The sequence below is a fragment of the Engystomops pustulosus genome, chromosome 2, assembly GCF_040894005.1.
Source record: "Engystomops pustulosus chromosome 2, aEngPut4.maternal, whole genome shotgun sequence".
NCBI classification, from domain to species: Eukaryota; Metazoa; Chordata; class Amphibia; order Anura; family Leptodactylidae; genus Engystomops; species Engystomops pustulosus.
The window spans coordinates 57,861,548-57,869,995 of NC_092412.1; positions in this window are offsets into that span (position 1 = coordinate 57,861,548).

The window sequence follows — 8,448 nt, forward strand, 5'->3', positions numbered from 1 at the left end:
TTTTTATGCGCTGAATTGATCACATCACTTTTCTCTGAATTTTTGTGTGTGGTTTTTTTTTACTTTGAAGTCTATGGGCTGCATGAAATCTACTTGCGAACTCTGTATTTATGTGGATTTTTTGAGTGTCAATCGGCAACGTGAGCAGATTCCCTACTAGTTCCCTAGTATATACCCACATTGAGCTTCTATGTGGCTGTATTATCTCCTAGCATTTGTTCAGCCTGGTATTCTTGGTTAGATAGGAAGAGAATATTCTGTGGTAATAGAGGGAGTGTTACAGTTCCTCTCCACCCCACCCCAAGCCCGATTTGGATGCTACTTTTTGACAGCGCAAAAATAAATAGCAACTAAGATGGCTACCATCCCATCCAAAATACATTTACTAACCTTTGCCAGCTCCCCCGAAGCAGCAGCAGTCTTCTCATTTGTGTGGTGGCTGTACCTGTCGGTTCTGAAGCTGGCAGACGTGATGTGATGTGACATGATGTCATGACATTATCACGTCTGCCTACTTCAGAGCCTCCACGTACAGACACTGTTAAATAGCTTCGGGGGAGGAAGGGGAAAGGTGAGTATCTGAGTACACTGCTCCAGTGCTGCACTCCCGACTAGCGCAGCATAGAGGCAGGGGAAGGACCAGATTTGGCCTGGTGATTGACACCTCTGGTTTATAGACATAAGATAACAATGATGACACAGGCTTCATTTGTACTGCCTCTCATAAATATCATACAATCCCCATTGTTATGACAAATGCATAATAACAAATGATCATTGTGAAATCTGCAAAAATCCTTATTAAAGGAAACCTACCATTTCAAATGGTCAGTGTAAGCTGTAAACACCGAGCACCAGCTCACGGTGCTTAGTTTCGTTAGTGTTAAAACCGCGGTATCGCGGTTTTAACACTTTTTAATCTTTATAGCAGAAACTGCTTGGGCGCTGCGTGCGCACGATCGTGCGCGCACCTACATAGGAAATGCGCAGCGCCGAAGCACCTCTATGGCTACCGTGAGTTAGCGGCCTTTTTTTTGCAGCTAGCTCGCGGTTGTCGCATGCTTGGGGTCTTAGGGTATCTGCACACGTTGCGATTTGCTGCAAAGATTTTGTGGTAAATATGGTGCTCGGTGTTTACAGCTTACACCTACCATTTGAAATGGTGGGTTTCCTTTAATACTGTCATGTGCAGCATGCAACCAGGCAGATCAGACTATAAAGCAAATGAAATCAAATTCCTTGTTAACAGTGTGATACCAAAAAGCTATATGAAAAAAAGATGTTTATGATCTGTAACTCCAAACCCCCAGTATTTGTAGCATGTGACAACATACTGGTATCTATTGTATATAATAACACTACATAGTCACAGGAATTTACACATCACATTTACACGTGCCTTTTTCTTTCCTTATCCATGATTCTTTGGCTTCAATCTATTTTTCTCTTTTTAACATCCCAACCCCACTCCACCACTCCCCCCCCCCTAGAAAAAAATGATGTACATATTCCTTCCTATTGTCTCTCACCCTCCCACCCCCATGTAAGCAACTCTGAAACTATCAATTCATGTTATCCTATTGTTCTTTTTTCATACTTCTTTCCAACTTTCAGATATATTCTTAAAATTAACACTTTCTTATGCATTTGTATGCATATAATATTTTTTTACTTAGTATAGCAAGGTTAGTTATCCTCCTCCATATTACAATAGTCGGTTCGCCATCCAATTACGCATTATTGCCACTCCAGCATATAATAATACTTTTTTGATAATCTTCAGATTTACACCAACATTATTACTTTCCCACAGTCCAAAAACAGCGGTCCTTGCGTCAAGCGGCAACTCAAGTGATTCCATTTTCGGCCATACAGACTGCTCCGGGATTTACATACTGTACAGGGACGAAGATTAACTTAGCAGTAACAGCATTCAGCCACAAGTTTATGTATTTTAACCATTTCGGGACCAGGTCCTTTTCCATTTTATGTAGAGTGTTTTATTTTATTTTTTGCGAGACAAGATGTTTTTATTTATACAATTTTCGTATCTGTTCTTCAACCTTTTGATCAATTAATTTGTGGGCATCAGTGACATCACTAGTTTACTTGCGTGTAAAGCATGAAAAAAGGCATTTTTTCCACCTACACCACTTTCATGCTAAGTGGCGCATTTAGGACGTGACACAGGTTAGAGCACAATTCTACAAGAGGAGTTTAAAGCCTCTTAGTATATCTGGCATATTGTGCACTAGCAGGGGGTAGTATCAAGACACGGCAGATGCCCCCTTAAATTTAATGTCCACACCAGATGCCCTTCTTTAAATGTTCACCTCCATATGCCCCCTTTAACGAAATGTCTACCCCAGATGCCCTCTTTAATGAAATGTCCACCCAGATGGCCCCATTAACTAAATATCCACCCTCAGATGCCCCCTTTAATGAAATGTCCACCCCAGATGGCCTGCTTTAACTAAATGACCACCCCAAATGCCCCCTTTTAATTAAATTTTCAGACTGATGGCGGATCTTCATATAGGGCCCGGGTATTTTCATAAAGGTGGTATGGGTGGGCTCCCCTATTCGCAGATCCGCCATTGGTTAAAGGTATGCCTAAAAAAGATGGTACACACTTCCCAAGGAGTGCAGGGTGCGCCAAATAATTGAAGACTGTGCGCAAGTATTTAATAATCTGGAGCTTCTTTGCAAATTTGAGCAGTTTGCCTCACTTTTGATAAATCTGGGGCTATGTGTTTAACTCTCTATCTCTGGTTCACAGAACTACAAGCCTAATGCAATCAGAAAGGTGCATTTCTTATCTTTAATATGACACCAAACGCTAAGTAGTATAGAACTGAAAATATGGACTTTTTCATAGTTTCATAGTTTATACGGTCAAAGTTCAAGTTCAACCAAGGAAGGGAAGGGATTGGATGAGGAAGGGATTTACAGAAAACAATTCTATATAACATAACCATCAATGTTATTTAGGTTTAAAAAGGCATCTAGACCCTTCTTGAAGCTCTCCGCTGTCCCTGCTGTGACCAGCGCCTGAGGCAGGCTATTCCACAGATTGACCGTTCTCATAGTAAAAAAAGCCCTGTCGCCTCCGGTGATTAAACCTTGATTTCCCCAAAAGGAGACAGTGCCCCCTCATCTTTTGATTTGATTTAATCTGAAACAACTTACCACCATAAATAAATTAATCATGTCCCCTCATAGTCGTCCCTTTTTAGACTAAATAAATCTAGTTGTTTTAATCTTTCCTCATTACTAAGACCCTCCATACCCCTTACCATTTTTGTGGCTCTTCATTGTATCCTCTCGAGCCTCAGGGCATCCTTTTTATGGACCGGAGCCCAGAACTGGACAGCATATTCCAGGTGAGGCCGAACCAATGCCTTGTATAGTGGTAATATTACATCCCTATCACGAGAGTCCATACCACTTTTGATACATGACAAGATCCTACTAGCTTTAGAGGCAGCTGCTTGACATTGCATGCTGTTATTCAATTTATGATCTACTAGTACCCCCAGGTCCTTCTCAACAAGGGACTCTCCCAGATTTACTCCCCCAATGACACATTTTGCCTTTGGATTATTGGCCCCCAGGTGCATAACCTTACATTCATCCACATTAAACCTCATTTCCAAGTGGATGACCAAACATTCAGTTTGTCCAAGTCCCGCTGCAGCCTATGAACATCCTCTATAGATTGTATTACACTACACAGTTTGGTGTCATCTGCAAAAATAGACACAGTGCTATTAATTCCTACCTCTATATCATTAATAAATATATTAAATAGTAGTGAGACAAGCACAGAACCCTGGGGTACACCACTCATAACTGGTGACCATTCCGAGTAGGAATCATTGACCATAACTCTCTGGATACGATCCTTCAGCCAGTTTTCAATCCAATTGCAAATGATTTCTGCCAAACCAATAGCCCTAATTTTACCCATCAGGCGTCTATGAGGGACAGTGTCAAATGCCTTTGCTGCTCCATCCAGGCATCTGCTCACCTCTTCATAGAAGCAGATCAGGTTAGTTTGACAACTTCTATTCTTAGTAAACCCATGCTGGCTGTCACTTATTATACTATTTGGTGTCACATACTCCACTATATAGTCTTTTACTAACCCTTCCAATAATTTCCCCATAATGGAAGTTAAGCTTACAGGCCTGTAATTGCCTGGCGAAGTTCTAGAGCCCTTTTTATATATTGGCACCACATTTGCCTTGCGCCAGTCACTTGGCACCACACCAGACATTACGGAATCCCTGAAGATGTTAGACAGCGGCACAGCAATAACAGAACTGAGTTCTTTAAGAACTCTGGGATGTAACCCATCTGGTCCAGGAGCCTTGTACACATTGATTTTATTGAGCTTAGATTGGATCATGTCTACATTCAGCCAGTCTAATAATATATTACAGGATGCATGACCCGCACTGGCACCACCCATGTCAGAAGTTGTTTTTTCTATCATATAAACGGAGCTAAAAAAAAACTATTAAGTATCTCCACCTTCTCTTAGTCACCAATGCCCCATTTTCAGAATAAAGGGGTCCAACCTGTTGTGACCGATTTTTTTTTTTTTTTTTTTTTTTTCCTTTTTACAGATTTTGGTAAGTTTTTTGTAAGTATTGAAAGCCTCAGTTGACCCGTCAGATTTATATTTTTTAAATGCCCTCTTTTTCTCATTAATTGCCCTTTTAACTGTAGCTGTAAGCCACGCGGGGTGTAATCTAGCCCGTCTATACTTGTTACCTATTGGAATAAATTTTGAAGTATGAAAAACCCAGGATAGATTTGAATTTCTCCCAATTAACATTAGTATCTTCATGTGAAAGAATCTGATCCCAGTCTATATCCTGTAGTGCAGCTCTGAATTTCTGGAAATTAGCCCTCTTAAAATTCAAAGTCTTCCCACTTTTTCTGCTTTTTACAGTTTAAGAGGAAAATAATTATATTATGATCGCTGTTCCCAAGGGGTTCCCGGACACTGACATTTTGGACAATCTCCTCATTGTTAGAAATCACAAGGTCCAACAATGCGTCACCTCTTGTGGGATCTTCTACAAGCTGCACCAGAAACGCAATGTTTTCAGTGATGCACCCCTTATAGCCTTTAAAATTGATTCATCTCATGCAGTATATGACTTAACTCACTTGCATATGGAAGTGATTTTTTTTAATAGAAAGATGGGTGAGATTTTACATATAAGAGTGAAAACTGAAAAGAATATGTCATAACCCACCTGAGGCTGCATTCACACGTTCCGTTCACGCATCAGAGCAGCTTAGAAAATGAAATTTGCCTGACTACATTGCTGTCAACATTGCGTTTCTGCTAGTAAAATGCAACGTGTTAATGCAGCCTGATGGTGCTGGTTATTTAGTGAACTAAAAACTGGGGACAGCGTCCCTTTAAGGAAATAACATAGCAGGAGGAGCTCAACTATTTCTGTATCCCAGACACCGCTGCAACCCTTGAGGCCAAGAAGTGGGATCTGACACTATTAAAAATTTATGGCAGGGGATGGGATTACCCCTTCAAGGATCATTAGGGCTGGAAACATTTTTGTTGCTTTCTTTGGTAATGATTTTTCTGCTGAGATAAAGCCAGGAATGGATTGAAAAGGAATGGGAACTATAGGAAGCACTTATAAGTTACCTTCCTTCGAAAATGTACTCCCGTCTGTGGCTCAATAACCTGTAGAAAAATATGCAGGAAGACCTTGCTGAAGTCAGGCACCCTGCATATTCCTGTAATCTGGCTGATCTGGTAACCCTAGAATAGTTGAGGTCAGGGTCATATTTGTGTGGAGGTGCTAAACATAGTATGGAGTACATGTTACACTTACAAATATTGAAAGGTCACGGACCTGCAGCTTCGGTAATGCAGGAGCTCAACCAAGTATTCACACATTTTATGAAACTCATCATATGCACTAAGATGACTGTCAGGAACTGTAGATAATTACTTGTCCATAACAAAAGGATTACATTAAATTGTTGCAAGGACTAAGGCTGCGTTCACACTTGAGTTCGGGAAACAAGAAACCTGTGTTCTGCATTGTTTACCAGTAAAACATACGTTGCTCATTCTGGATTGGAACCGTTTATTACTAAATACATCAAATTCATCTATTTCAAGCCCAGGCCAGGCTTGTGTTTGAGCAGATTCCACTCCATAGAATCTTTCCCTCATGGCTTGGATTTCTCTGTCTACATTTGCAGAGTCATGATGAGTCCTTCATTGTCTCAATCTGCTGATTCATGGCAATAACTTGTACATTAACTCGGAAACACCCAGAGAGATGTTAAATTCTAGAACATGGCTAAGCCAGTTTTCTTATTAGATCTATATAATATAGTGTTAGAGTCTTCTGTTATCTTCTGTCTCACAATATCTTGAAGTGAATTTATCACCACACTAATTCTTTACCCAATCCCACAAAAAGAACCTTTTTCTGTAATATGTAAGACCTTTGGACCTGTTTTTAGAATATTTCTAGGTTGCATCATGATGAAAAATCATCTTTTATTCTTTTGTAGGATGCAGGCAGGAATTCAGGAAACCCCACCTCCTGCAGGCTGGAGACCCCGCCTCCTGCAGTCTGGAGACCCTGCCTCCTGCAGTCAGGTGACCCCCGCCTCCTGCAGTCAGTCTGCTCCACCCACTCTATGCATCTTGACTCTCAGCCCTGCCTTCTAGATCTTCAGATTAGTTCCAGACAATTAGGAGGCAGGGCTGGGAATTTTGATGTATGGAGTGGGCTGAGCAGACTAATTGCAGGATGTGGGGGTTACTTGACTGCAGGAGGTGGGGTTACCTGACTACAGGAGGCGGGGTTACCTGACTGTCTGACTGCTTCTGACAAAAGAATAAAAGATGATTTTTCATTCATGCTGCAATCTAGAAATATGCTAAAAACACCTCGAGGGGACATACATACTACAGAAGAAGGTACTGTTAGTGGGCTTGAACGGGTTAGTGTGGTGACAGCTTCTCTTTAAAGGGGTTGTCCGAGAGTTCTGGAAAAAAAACTAAAGGTGGCCGGGAGAGGGCTGCTTAAAAAAATAAAGTCCTACTTACCTTCCGGTGCCCTCCGGTATCCAGCGCTGCTGTCACTCTGGTCCGGGCACCATGTAAACAAACATTGCCACCTGAGCAGCGCAGGACTCAGCTTCCGGCCGGCCGTGGCCGGCCACGCCTACCGGTCCCTATTCACAGCATTGTGTATGGGGGCCGGAAGGTTGTCGGGTCCGTCTGGAACCTACCATGTCCACAGCTGGCACCATCCTGATTCACAGGCACACTGTACATGTGACGCTTCAGGGGAGTGAGGAAGAGCAAACCGGCCTTGCCCCGGCAATATAGATAGGTTATCCCCCTGGGGCACTCCTGGTGTTATGTGGTAATAGATCCTTGGGCAAATGGTGGACGGAAGGTCCATGGTGTAAGCAGCAGCAGGCCTGGGATCACACTTGGAGACAGAATTCTAGAACAAAAACTTAAAATCTGTTTATTAGCACACAGTCCAACGATGCATCGGGTAACGGGCTGTAAACATACCTCTCTGCAGGTTCACACAGGGCAGTAAATTGGTTGGCTGTGGATCCGGAATATGATGATTCCATGAAGAAGGAATTTGATAGGATCTCAGCCCTTAACCTGGGTGTCGGAGGGCTGGAAATAGGGGCCAGATTGGCCCTGATGCTTCTGTAGCGAGCTGTGGGCAGAGAAAGACCTAGAATTCCAGTCAGGGAGAGAATTGATAGACTCTAGGAATTCCAGAATACCAACCAATGACTAACCTGTGTGCTGCAAAAAAGTTACATTAGAAAAATAACACAAATAAACATTTAACTCCATAGTGGCAGGGTGCTGTAATATAGAGGTAGATACCACTTTCAGACAATAGATGGTAGCAAAGGAAAACTATCAGAGGAATTGCAGAATCAAAAACCTTACTTTCAAAATGACCCATCCTGGAGGACATTACAAAGGCAACAATAAAACGCTATTAAACTGCACTACAAGGTACTGTTGCAGGTTTCTGAGAGAGCTATGTGGTGATGGACTCCCTTTAAAATTCCCAAGTGGGACATAAAAAACCCAATTAAGCTTTATAAAATAGTTAAAACTGTGTAAAAAAAAATCTCAATTTCCCCCATCTCAATGTACGGTATTTGTTCCTTAAAAGTAAAAAAAAAATCCACAAATTTGTAAATTTGTCTACATTTGTAGACATTGGGGTTATAGTACTAAGCTTTTGTTTTGTCTGTACAAAGGATATTATAGTAACCAAAAAAAACCCAAAAAAACAATTTTGCTTTGTGTCTCCCAAAAAAAATAAAAAAAATGAAGTCAGATTCCTAACAAACCTTAATATGTAAGCCCCCTCAAAAACAAGCCACAACGCCGCTCTT